At 41.1% G+C, this 13,440-nt stretch overlaps 1 protein-coding gene across 13 annotated transcripts in view; it reads right to left on the reverse strand.

Annotated features, from left to right (window-relative positions):
• LOC103563328 (ral guanine nucleotide dissociation stimulator-like) overlaps positions 1–12,054 on the reverse strand; it is a 90,762-nt gene extending 78,708 nt beyond the window's left edge. For 3 of the 13 annotated variants that reach the window (XR_011529282.1, XR_011529281.1, XR_011529276.1), the window contains exon 1: positions 10,750–11,654. The gene's annotated coding sequence lies outside the window, so the exon portion shown is untranslated. Of the gene's footprint in view, positions 1–10,749 lie in introns of all 13 variants that reach the window. The other 10 variants (XR_011529279.1, XM_070582974.1, XR_011529283.1 and 7 more) reach the window with 9 other exon arrangements.
• Positions 12,055–13,440: the final 1,386 nt, after the last annotated feature.

Below are 13,440 nucleotides of genomic sequence, written 5' to 3' on the forward strand. Positions count from 1 at the left end.
TCAAAAGGCATCTCTTACATAAGGCCACTCCTGCAAGCTCACGAGACATAGCTGACTCACCTAATACATAGATAAAAGCACAGAGAAAGAGACATAATGAGGAGGAAAAGGAATACATTCCAAGCAAGGGAACAGGACAAAACCCCAGAAAAAGAACTAAGTGAAACAGAAATAAGCAATCTACCTGACAAAAAGTTCAAACAAAAATTACTAAGAATGCTCACTGACACTGGGAGAAGACTGGGTGAACACAGTCTTCTGTGATGAACATCAACAAAGGATTGGAAAATATAAAAAAGAACCTATCAGAAATGAAGAATACAACACTGGAAATGAAAAATTCTCTAGAGGCAGTGACATCAGCATCACAGCAGAGTGCACTTGCCTGGGATGCTCTCCCCTCCAATATACAACAAAAAGGGGCAACCATACTCCAACAGAAAACATCCTAACAACACAAGAACCTCGGAGAGATACACAGCCACATGACAGAGAGTGGAGAGTCTGGAGCCCCCCTCGGAGGAGTTGGAACAGGGTAAGAGAGAACTTCACTCTCTCCCCTAAAGACAGTGATCGCTGTCGTGGGAGGATCCATGAAGGAAGGAGTGGGGGAAGGGACGTTCATTTGCAGGATCACCCAGGACTCCCTAGGGCACTTGCAGCCAAGGGGTAAGCCCCCTAACGGGGTGAAAGCTTTCACAGGGGGTGACCTCATTAAGCCAACACCCCAAGAAATCCTGGAGTGCACGCAGAAGAAAGCACCCCTCCCCTCACTGGCACCATGCTGCTCCAGTGCCTGGGATCTGTGCTGAAGGCAGAGAGCTCAGAATACATGGCTCTCAACCCCCACCCAGTGGCGACAGGTGCAAACTGCAACTGAATAATATCAGGATGTGTAAGACCTGACCCACCTCCTCTAACAACATCAGACACTACATCCAATCTCCAGACCAGAGAGCAAACGCTAAGCACCCAGAATCCAGTCCTGAGGACACAGAAATATGTAATTTAAAGGCCAAAGAATTCAAAATAGCTCTCATCGAAAAACTCAACAAGGTAAAAGAGAATGTAGAGAAACAATTCAACGAGTTCAGGAGCTACTTCACAAAAGAGATTGAAACTATAAAGGAGAATCAATCAGAAAGATTAGAGATGAAAGACACAATGGAAGAGAGAAAACAAAATACAGATTCCCTGAGTGGACATCATAGAGGAGTGTATCAGCATAATCAAAGATAGACATGTTTAAATGCTCCAGACAGAGGAGGAGAGAGAACTAAGACTAAAAAGAAATGAAGAAAGTCTGTGAGAAATATTCAACTCAAATAGGAAATGCAACATCAGAATTATAGGTATTAACAGAAGGAGAATGGAGCAGAAAGAAATAGTAGCAGAGAACTTCCCAAACCTAGGGAAAGAGATGGAAATCCGTGTAGAAAAGGCTTCCAGATCTCCTATATTTGTCGATGTAAAAAGACCTACTGCAAGGCATATAGTAGAAAAACTGGCAAAAATGAATGACAAAGAAAGAATACTAAGGGCGGCAAGGCAGAAGAAAAGAACCTACAAAGGAATTCCTATCCGGCTTTCAGAGGATTTCTCTGCAGAAACCTTACAAGCTAGCAGAGAATGGAACAACATATTCAAAACTTTAAAAGACAAGAATCTTCAGCCAAGAATACTCTATCCAGCAAAAATATCCTTCAGATATGAGGGAGAAATTAAATTTTTCCCAAACAAAAGCAAAAGAGCTTTGTAGCCATGAGACACCCCTCTTCAAGAAATCCTTATGAAGGTCCTCATACCTGAAAATAGAAAAAAAAAAAATGGAGAAAGGGGTCACAAAACACAGAGTAAGGAGATAAATAGGTAGACAGAATCATAATAGGATAGCAAATATTCAACTATAGCATTAGGCTAAAGGGAAGGAAAATACCAATCAAAGATAATCTTGTCACATTACCCACAAATTCACAACACAAGTTGGAATAAGATATGAGAAAAACAACTTAGGAGGGGAAGAGGAAATAATAACACAGTCATAGTAGGGGACCTCAACTCCCCACTCACATCAATGGATAGATCATCCAGACAGAAAAATCAACAAGGAAACAGTGGAATTAAATGAAAAGCTAAACCAGTTGGACTTAATAGACATATATAGAACACTCCATCCAGAAACAGCAGAATACACATTCTTCTCAAGTGCACACAGAACATTCTCAAAGATAGACCATATGTTGGGAAACAAGGCAAGACTCAATAAATTTAAGAAAATTGAAATAATAACAAGCATCTTTTCTGATTATAATGCTATAAAGCTAGAAATTAATTACAAGAAAAAAGCTGAGAAAGGGACAAAGATGTGGAGACTAAACAACATGCTAGTGAACAAGCAAGGGATCACTGAAGAAATTAAAGGAGAAATCAAAAAATATCTGGAGACAAATGAAAATGATAACATACCATAACAACTCATATGGAATGCAGCAAAAGCCATATTAAGAGGGAAAATCATCGTAATACAGGCACACCTTAACAAACAAGAAAAATCCTAAATAAGAAATCTCAAATTACACCTAACTGAATTAGAAAAAGAACAAACAAAGCCCAAAGTCAGCAGAAGGAGAGGAATAACAAAAATCAGAGCAGAAATAAATGCTATTGAAACAAAAAAGGCAGTAGAAAGGATCCATGAAACAAAGAGCTGGTTCTTTGAGAAGATAAATAAAATTGACAAACCCCTAGCCCGATTTACAAAGAAAAAAAGAGAGAAAGCTCAGATAAACAAAATTCGAAATGAAAGAGGAGAAATAACAACAGACTCCACAGAAATACAATGGATTATAAGAGAAAACTACGAAACACTGTATGCCAACAAAGTGGATAACCTTGTCGACAAAAATAATCCATAACCAATCTATAAACGAAAATTTGGGAGAGTTTATTCTGAGCTAAAATGTGAGGACCATGGCCCAGGGCCTTTCTTCCCGAAGGAAGAAAGGGCACCAAAGAAGTGGGGTGCACAGAGTGGTTATATACCCCCAAACAGAATGTTTCACATGATTGAAATGTCCCTTTTACAACAGTCATGAGAGTGCTCTGCAGCACAGCGATTGATGATGGACACAGAAGGTAGGTCTTCTGTCTCGGTGGACACAGCAGGGTGGCAGGTCTGTTGTCTTGAGCTGAGTGGTCACAGGTGAGCTGAGTGGTCAAAGCTGAGTGCAGCAATCAGTTCCTAGCCTAAGGAAAGATGCTTATCCCTAAGGAAATGCCAATATGGGGGGAAGTTGCACGTTTATATCTTAAGGGCATTTGTTCTTGCCATAGTAAATGTTTAAGGCAGATATACAATGCGTACTCAACGGCCACAGTCTGGCCCTTTCGGAAAAAACAAAGTCAGGCCAAATTAGGTTTACAACAAATAGCTTCCTCATATACTCCAATATATCCTATTGCTTGCCATTTCTATTTGTCAACCTACAGGAAATGGAAAATTCTTAGATTCTTCAACCTCCCAAAGCTGAATCAAGAAGAAACAGACAATCTGAATAGACCAATGACAAGGAAAGAGATTGAAACAGCCATCAAAAGCATCCCAAAGAATAAAACCCAAGGACCAGACAGCTTTCCTGGGGAATTTTACCAAACTTTCAGAGAGGATTTAATACCTATCCTTCTCAAGCTATTCCAAAAAATTAGGGAAGGTGGAACACTTCCTAACACATTCTACGATGCCAACATCACCCTGATACCAAAACCTGACAAGAACAGCACCAAAAAGGAGAACTACAGGCCAATATCTCTCATGAACATAGATGCAAAATTCCTCAACAAAATGTTGGCAACCTGAATTCAGCAATACATCAAAAGGATCATACATCATGATCAAGTGGGATTCATACCAGGGACACAGGAACAGTTCAACATCAGCAAATCAATCAACATGATACACTATATCAACAAGTTGAGGAATGAAAACCACATGATCATCTCAAGAGATGCAGAGAAAGCATTTGACAAGATCCAACAGCCATTTATGATAAAAACCCTTAACAAAATGGGGGATAGAAGGAAATTACCTCAAAATAATAAAGACCATATATGACAAATCCACAGCCAACATCATACTCGGGCAAAAACTGAATGCCATCCTCCTGAGAAGAGGAACAAGACAAGGATGCCCACTATCACCATTCTTATTCAATATAGTACTGGAGGTTCTAGCCAGAGCAGTTAGGCAAGGGAAAGGAATAAAAGGAATCCAAATAGGGAGTGAAGAAGTGAAATTCTCACTGTTTGCAGATGATATGATCTTATATATAGAAAACACGAAAAAGTCCATCAGAAAACCAATAGGAATAATTAAGAACTACAATAAAGTTGCAGGGTACAGAATCAACTTATAAAACTCAATTGCTTTCCTATACTCCAATAACAAACTTACAGAAAGAGAACTCAAGAATACAAATCCATTTGCAGTTGCAACTAAAAGAATAAAATGCCTAGGAATAAATTTAACCAAGGAGATGAAGGACTTATACAATGAAAACTCTAAGACATTACTGAAAGAAATTGATAATGACATAAAGAGATGGAAAGAGGTTCCTTGCTCATTGATTGGAAGAATAAACATAGTGAAAATGTTCATACTACCCAAAGCAATCTACAGATTCAATGCAATCCCAATCAGAATCCCAATGACATTCTTCACGGAAATAGAGCAAAGGATCCTAAAATTCATATGGGGCAAACAAAGACCCCAAATTGCTACGACAATCCTGAGAAAAAAGAACAAAGCTGGAGGTATCACAATCTCTGGCTTCAAAATGTACTTCAAAGCCATAGTGATCAAAACAGCATGGTACTTGTACAAAAACAGGCACACAGATCAATGGAACAGAACTGAAAGCCCAGAAATAAAGCCACACATCTATGGAGAGCTAATCTTCGACAAAGGTGCCAAGAACATACAATGGAGAAAAGATAGTCTCTTCAATAAATGTTGTTGGGAAATCTGGACAGCCACATGCAAAAGAATGAGGGTAGACCACTATCTCATGCCATACACAAAAATAAACTCACAATGGATCAAAGACTTGAAGATAGGTCCTGGAACTATAAAACTCCTGGAAGATAAATATCTTTAGTACACTCTTTGACATCAAACTAAAAAGGATCTTTTCAAATACCATGTCCTCTCAGACAAGGGAAACAAAAGAAAAAATAAACAAGTGGGAGCTCATCAGACTAAAGAGCTTCTGCAAGGCAAAGGAAACTAGGATCAAGACAAAAAGACAACAAACCAATTGGGAGAAAATATTTGGAAATCATATATCTGACAAGGGGTTAATCTCCATAACATATAAGGAACTCATATAACTGAACAACAAAAAACCAAACAACCCGATCAAAACATGGGCAGAGGATATGGACATTTTTCCAAAGAAGATATACAGATGGCCAATAAACACATGAAAAGATGTTCAACATCACTAATCATCAGGGAAATGCAAATCAAAACTACACTAAGATACCACCTTATGCCTGTTAAAATGGCTTTAATCACTAAGACTAAAAATAACAAATGTCGGAGAGGGTGTGGAGAGAAGAGAACCCTCACACACTGCTGGTGGGAGTGCAAACTGGTACAGCCACTATGGAAAATTCCTCAAAAGACTAAAAATAAAACTAACATATGACCCAGCTATCCCACTACTGGATATATACCCAAATAACTTTAAATCAACAATCCAAAGTAGCATATGCACCCTTATGTTCATTGCAGCACTATTCACAATGTCTAAGACATGGAAACAATCCAAGTGCCCATCAACTGATGATTGGATAACGATGTGAGATATATATACATACACAATGGAATACTAATCATTCATAAAAAAAGACAAATTCATCCCACTTGCAATAACATGGAAAGAACTGCAGGGAATTACGCTAAGCGAAATAAGCCAGTCTGAGAAAGACAAACATCAGATGATTTCACTCATATGTGGAATATAAACAAATACATGGACAAAGAAAACAGTTCAATGGTTACCAGGGGAAGGGGGCTAGGGGGTGGGCACAGAGGGTGAAGGGGAGCACTTATGTGGTGACAGTCAAGAAAAAATGTACAAGTGAAATCTCACATTGATGTCAACTATTATGAACTCAATACAAAAAATTTTAATCCATAAAGTTATCCATGCCTATCCTGGTGGAAATGCAGCAATAGTTTATAAAACGCACTGTTGAATATAAGAATAGTTGAATAAATAATAACAAATGTAAAAAAAATTCACTAGAGGGACCCAATAGCAGAGTAGATGATACAGAAGAAGGGATCAGCAAGCTAGATGAAAGACTAGAGGAAATCACCCAAGCTTAACAGATAAAAGAAAAAAGAATTAAAAAGAACGAGAACAGTCTAAGGGAACTCTGCAACGATATCCAATGCACTAACATTCATATTGTATGTTTCCCAGAAGGAGAAGAGAGAGACAAAGAGGCAGAGAATCTATTTGAAGGAATAATAGCTGAAAACTTTCCTTAACCTAAGGAAGGAAACAGACATCCAAGTACAGAAAGCACACGAAGCACCAAACAAGATGAAAGCAAAAGGCTACACCAGGACACATTATAATTAAAATGTCAAAAATTAAGGATAAAGAGAGAATCCTAAAAGCTGCAAGAGAAAGGCAACAAGTGACATACAAAAGAAACCCCAAAAGGCTATCAGCTGACTTCTCAGCCAAAACTTTACAGGCTAGAAGGAAGTGACACAATATATAATATATATACATAAGAATACTTTATCCAGCAAGCTTATCATTCAGAATGTAAGGATAGATAAGGAGCTTCCTAGACAAACAAAAATTAAAGGAGTTTATCACCAAGAAACCAGTTCTACAAGAAATGCTGAAGGGACTTATTTAAGTGGAAAAGCAAAGACCACAAAAAGGGATAAGAAAATTATCAAAGACAAAAGGAATTAAAGATAAAGAGAGAATCCTAAAAGCCATAAGAGAAAGGCCACAAGTGACATACAAAGGAAACCCCATAAGGCTATCTGCTGACTTCTCAGCAGAAACCTTACAGGCTAGAAGCGACTGCCATGATATATTTAAAGTGTCGAAAGGAAAAAACCTACAGCCTAGAATACTCTACCTGGCAAGATTATCGTCCAGAATTGAATGAAAGATAAAGAGTTTCCCAGACAAGCAAAAACTAAAGGAGTTTATCACCAAGACACTAGTTTTACAAGAAATGCTAAGGGACTTATTTAAGTGGAAAAAAGAAGACCACAAATAGGAATAAGAAAATTATTTCTTTAAAAAAGGCAATAAAATCCCTGGTAAAGGCAAAAATTCAATAAACGTAGTAGATCAACCAACTATGAAGATAACATGAAGGTCAACAAACAAAGTACTAAAATTACCTTTTTCTATGATAAGAGGGTAATGGATACACACACACACAAAGCATTAGACATAATTTTAAAAACATAAAATGTGGGAGGAAGGGAGTAAAAGACTAGAGCTTTCCGAAAGAGGTCAAACTAAAGAGACCATCAACTCAATATGGATTGCTACATACATAGGTTATTATATATGAACCTCATTGTAATCACAAACCAAAAACCTATACTAAATACAGAAATAATTAAGACAAAGGAACTCAAACATAATACTAAAGAAAGCCATCAAACCACAAGAGAAGAGAGCAAGATGAAAGGAACAGAGAATAACTACTAAAACATCCAGAAAAAAAGTAACTAAATGGCAATAAGGACATACTTGTCAATAGCTACTTTAACTGTCAATGGACTAAGTGCTCCTAGCAAAAGGCATAGGGTGGCTGATTGGATTAAAAAAACAAGACTCAATTATATGCTGCATACAAAAGTCACACTTCAGACCTAAAAGACACTCACAAACTGAAAGTGAAGGGATGGAAAAAGATACTTCTTGCAAATGGCAATGAAAAGAAAGCTAGGGTAGCAATACTTAGACAGAAGAGACTTTAAAACAAAAACTGCAAGAAGAGACAAAGAAGGGCACTATATAATGATAAAGGGAATAATCCACAAGAGGATATAACACTTGTGAATCTCTATGCACACAACACAGGAGCACCTAAATATATAAAGCAATTACGAACAGAAATAAAAGGAGAAATAGAGAGTAACAAAATAATAGTAGGGACTTTAACACTCCACTTACACCAATGGATCATCCAAACAGAAGATCACTAAGGAAACAATGGCCTTAAATGACACATTAGACTAGATGGACTTAGTAGATACATGTAGAATATTGCATCCAAAAACCACAGAATACACATTCTTTTCAAATGCACATGGAACATTCTTCAGGACTGATCACATGTTAGGCCACAAAAAAAAAGTCTCAAAAATTTAAGAAGATTGAAATAATACCAAGCATCTTTGCTGACAACAAAGGTACAAAACTAGAAATGAACTACAGGAAGAAAATCAGAAAAGCCACAAATAGGTGGAGATTAAACAAAATGCTACTGAACAACAATTGGGTCAATGAAGGAGTCAAAGGAGAAATAAAAAATACCTGCAAACAAATGAAAATGAAAATATATGGGATACAGTAAAAGCAGTTTTAAGAGGGAAGTTTATAGCAATACAGCCTACCTCAACAAACAAGAAAAATCTCAAATACACAATCTAATGTGTACCTGAAGGAACTGGAAAAAAGAACAAAGCCCAAAATCAGCAGAAGCAAGGAAATAATAAAAATCAGAGCAGAAATAAATGAAATAGACACTTAAAAAAATAGAAAAAATTAATGAAACCAAGAGCTGGTTCTTTGAAGAAATTAACGAAATTAACAAGCCTTTAGCTAGAGTCACCAAGAAAAAAGGATAGAAGTCTCAAATGAAAAAAATCAAACATGAAAGAGAAGAAATTACAACAGACACCTAAGAAATACAAAATATTATGAGAATACTATGAAAAGCTATATGCCAACAAATTGGATAATCTAGAAGAAATGGATAAATTCTTAGACTCATACAACCTTCCAAAACTGAATCAAGAAGAAACAGAGAATTTGAATAGACAGATCACCAGTAAAGAGATCAAAAAGTAATCAAAAACTTCCCAAAGAATAAAAGCCCAGGACCAGATGGCTTCCCTGGTGAATTTCTACCAAACATTCAAAGACTTAATACCTATCCTTCTCAAACTCTTCCAAAAAATTGAAGAGGAGGGGAAGCTTCCTAACTCATTCTATGAAGCCAACATTACCCTGATACCAAAACCAGACAAGGATGACACAAAAAAAGAAAATTACAGGCCAGTATCACTGATGAATATCGATGCAAACATCCTCAACAAAATCCTAGTAAATCAAATACAACAATACATTAAAAAGATCATACACCATGATCAAGTGGGATTTATTCCAGGGATGCAGGGATGGTTCAACATCCACAAATCTATCATGTGATACACCACATTAACAAAATGAAGAATAAAAATCACATGATCATCTCAAGAGATGCAGAGAAAGCATTTGACTAGATATAGCATCCAGTTATGATAAAAAACTCTGAATAAAATGGGTATGGAAGAAAGGCACCTCAACATAATAAAGGCCATATGTGACAAACCCACAGCTAATATCATTCTCAATGGAGAAAAACTGAAAGCTATCCCTCTAAGAACAGGAACCAGACAAGAATGCCCACTTTCACTACTCTTATTTAACGTAGCATTGGAAGTCCTAGCCAGAGCAATCAGGCAAGAAAAAGAAATAAAAGGGATCCAAACGGAAAGGAAGAAGTGAAACTGTCACTATTTGCAGATGACATGATTTTATACATAGAAAACCCTAAAGAATCCACAAAAAAGCTTTTAGAAATAATAAATGAATACAGTCAAGTTTCAGGACACAAAGTCAACATACAAAAATCAGTTGTGTTTCTATACACTAACAACAAAGTAGCAGAAAGAGAAATTAAGAATACAATCCCATTTACAATTGCAACAAAAATAATAAAATACCTAGGAATAAACTTTCACCAAAGTGGTGAAAGATCTGCACACTGAAAACTATAAAACATTGCATGTTGAAAGAAATCGAAGACACAAAGAAATGGAAACTATTCCATGCTCTTGGATTGTAAGAATTAACATAGTTAAAATGTCCATACTTCCTAAAGCAATCTAAAGATTCAACGCAATCCCTATCAAAGTTGCAATGACATTTTTCACAGAAATAGAACAGAGAATCCTAAAATTATACGGAACAACAAAAGACCCCAAATAGCCAAAGCAACCCTGAGAAAAAAGAACAAAGCTGGAGGTATCACACTCCCTGATTTCAAAATATACTACAAAGCCATAGTAACCAAAACAGCATGGTACTGGCACAAAAACAGACACACAGATCAATGGAACTCAATGCTAGGAACTGACTGCTTGCTCACCTTTCACCACCCAGCTCACCTGTGACCACTCAGCTGGAGACAACAGACTGCCACCCTGCTGTGTCCACCGAGACAGAAGACCTACCTGCTGTGTCCATCAATCGCTGTGCCGACAGAGCAGTCCCACGACTATTGTAAAAGGGACATTTCAATCCTATGTGAAACATCCTCTCTGGGGGTACATAACCACTCTGTGCACCCCACTTCTGTGGTGCCCTTTCTTCCTTCGGGAAGAAAGGCCCCGGGTTATAATCCTCAGATTTAAGCTCAGAATAAACTCACCCGAATTTTCATTTATAGATTGTTCATGGATTATTTTCGTCGACAGGACCCAGGTGGTGTTTGTGAAAACGGAGAGCTGACTCCATCTTAGAGGCTGAGCGAGAAGAACTTCTGATCCACTGGAAGTAGAGGAAGGAGCGGTGTAAATTCACTCTAGACCACTTCAGAGTATTTACGTGGTTCTCAGGATGCTTTGTACAGTCTTACAGGTTCCAGGAGTTAAACTCACACGTTTTCCTCTTCTATTTGTATATTTGCATTCAAATATATTTGTGTGGTTTTACCTTTCAAAACTAACGAATCTTTAACAGGTGGAATGAACTGCAGAGCGCGTGGGAAAGAGGACTAGAGGCAACCCGCGTACACAACGCCTCAAAGCAGCTCGGACTAGAGGGCACCTGGCGCCCACTGCACGCGGCCGCAGCGCCACCGTCAGCCCGGGCGCCCCCTCGGCCCACACACGCCCCTCTGAAGAGGCCAAGGCCATGGGGACAAGCCGACGCCACTCTGCCTCACGCCCGCCAGGCCCTCTGCCACACCGGCAGACGCAGGGGGCGAGCGCGCAGCGGGGTGACGTCAGCGCCAGCGCAGGCCGGGACGGCGTGACGTCAGCGCGCCGCGCCCCGCCCGCTTGAGGCGCCTACAGCCCGCGAAGCTGAGGGCTGAGGGCCGAGGGCCGGGGAGAGGCAGGGACTTGCGCCAGCTTCCGCAGCACAGCGGGGTTCCAGGGAGTCTCGTCCTTCTCTTGGCCATAGAAGGCGCGTGGTCCTGCTCTTCCTCAGGAAGTGAGGGGACGCGTGGAGGGCGCCTGCACGCTGCCCCGAGTCGGGCCTGGCCGCCGCCCGGCGCGACCGACGCTAACTTCCAGGGCCCAGCGCCTCGCCACGGCCCCCGGACGCCGAGGTGGCGGCCGGAAGCCGGACGCCGGGCGCGGGCCCGCCCGGACCGGAAGCGCGGTCGTGCGCCCGGCTCGCCCGCTGAGTGCGCGTCCCCGTGCCCCGGCCTGCTCGGCTCCGTTTCCTCGAGACGAGACTTCATCGGATGACCTCTTCCTCTCTGGAATCGATTCGTTTCTTCAATTAGAAAATACCAAGCGTTAATAACAACTAGTCATCACCAGACGGTGCCAGTTTAGCCTTCTCGGCACACGGCGGGACGGTGCTTCCCGGCCCGGTCCCGCGGCGCGAGGGCGCGCGCGACCCTTTCAGACGCCGCCGCGCGGAGGCGCCCGGAGCGCTCCCCTCCCGGCAGCCGGCGACGCGGGGCCGGGCGCGGCTCCTCCAGCGCGCGTCCCGGGGCGTCCAGACGGGAGAGCCCCGTGGTGGCCCGTGATGAATGTGTAGTTTGGGAAAGGGGTGAACTTCCGGTGTTTCAGGGCACTGGGCCTGGGGTGATTGCTCACCGCGGCATAACCCAGCCTCCCCTTGATACCGGCGGCTACAAGCAGTGAGCAGAAACAAAGCTGGTCTCTCCCAGTGGAGTGTATTCCAGAGGTCTCTCTCAGATGCAGATGTGACCACGTCCCCCTCCGTGCTTCAACTTTGAATATCTTCCCACTGCTTGAAGGAGAAAGTCCAACTCAGCCTGGCATCTGGACCTTTCACCGCTTGGCCCCAAATTGCGCTTCTGTCCCCTCTGCCACCCATGTTATGGTCCAGCCAAACTGCTCCTGGCTGTTTATTGCCTTAATCCGTGTGCTTTCAAGCCCCTGCCTGAACCTTCGCCCATGCCGTGCCTTCAGCCTCGGATGCCCTCCGCCCGAGCGTGCACATCCTGGTTTACTCCCCTGTGCTTGTCAAATGCCTCACGCCACCCCTCCAAACCGTTTTAGAACACTCATAACATTCTTAATTACATGTTTCAGTGACTGTCTTCCTCCAGAGTGTGAAGTCCTTCGGAAAGAAACTCCATCTTACTCACTATTGGATCAGGCATACGTAAAGACTTAAATATTTGTTGAATGAGCGGATGGCTCATTGTGATGTGGATTAAGGCGGCCCCAGCTAGAGAAACCCAAGGTGACCTGGCCTACATGCCAAACTATATGACCCAGTGGACTTTTTTTATGGTATGAATTAGGACCGCCCCAGGGAGAGAAGCCCAGGGCATCCTCACCTACATGCCGATCTATATGGCCAGATTCGTATGTAAAGTTATATGACCGCACAATAACCAGACCCCATCTGCACTGAAATCATTTAATGACTTTTTACATCATCTTTTCTTTTTTCCAGTAAAAATAAGTCACGTACCCATGCCTTATAAAATTAGCCCTAACACTCAACTCAGGGCAGCAGAAGCTCTGACTGCCCATGGGTCCTGTCCCCATGCTATTCCACACTATTCTCTAAATAAAAGAGCGCTACTGCCAGATCTTGAGAGTCTAAGAAATCTTTCTTTCTACGCCTCGGCTCACCGACCCCGCATCATTTCGACCCTTCAAGACTCAGTAGAAAGGCTGTCAATTCCATGTATTCGTTTCTTATTGCTGCTGTAACCAATTACCACACAATGGCTTAAAACAACACAAATTTATTGTCTTACAGTTCTGTAGATGTTGACAGAGCTTTGTTCCTTTCTGGAGGCTCGTGGGAGAGAATCTTTCCTTGCTTTTTCCAGCCACTAGAGGCTGCCCACATTCCTTGCCTGTGGTCCCCTTATTCCAACTTCAAAGCCAACAATGTTGCATCT

The sequence above is a fragment of the Equus przewalskii genome, chromosome 18 (genome assembly GCF_037783145.1).
Source record: "Equus przewalskii isolate Varuska chromosome 18, EquPr2, whole genome shotgun sequence".
NCBI lineage: Eukaryota > Metazoa > Chordata > Mammalia > Perissodactyla > Equidae > Equus > Equus przewalskii.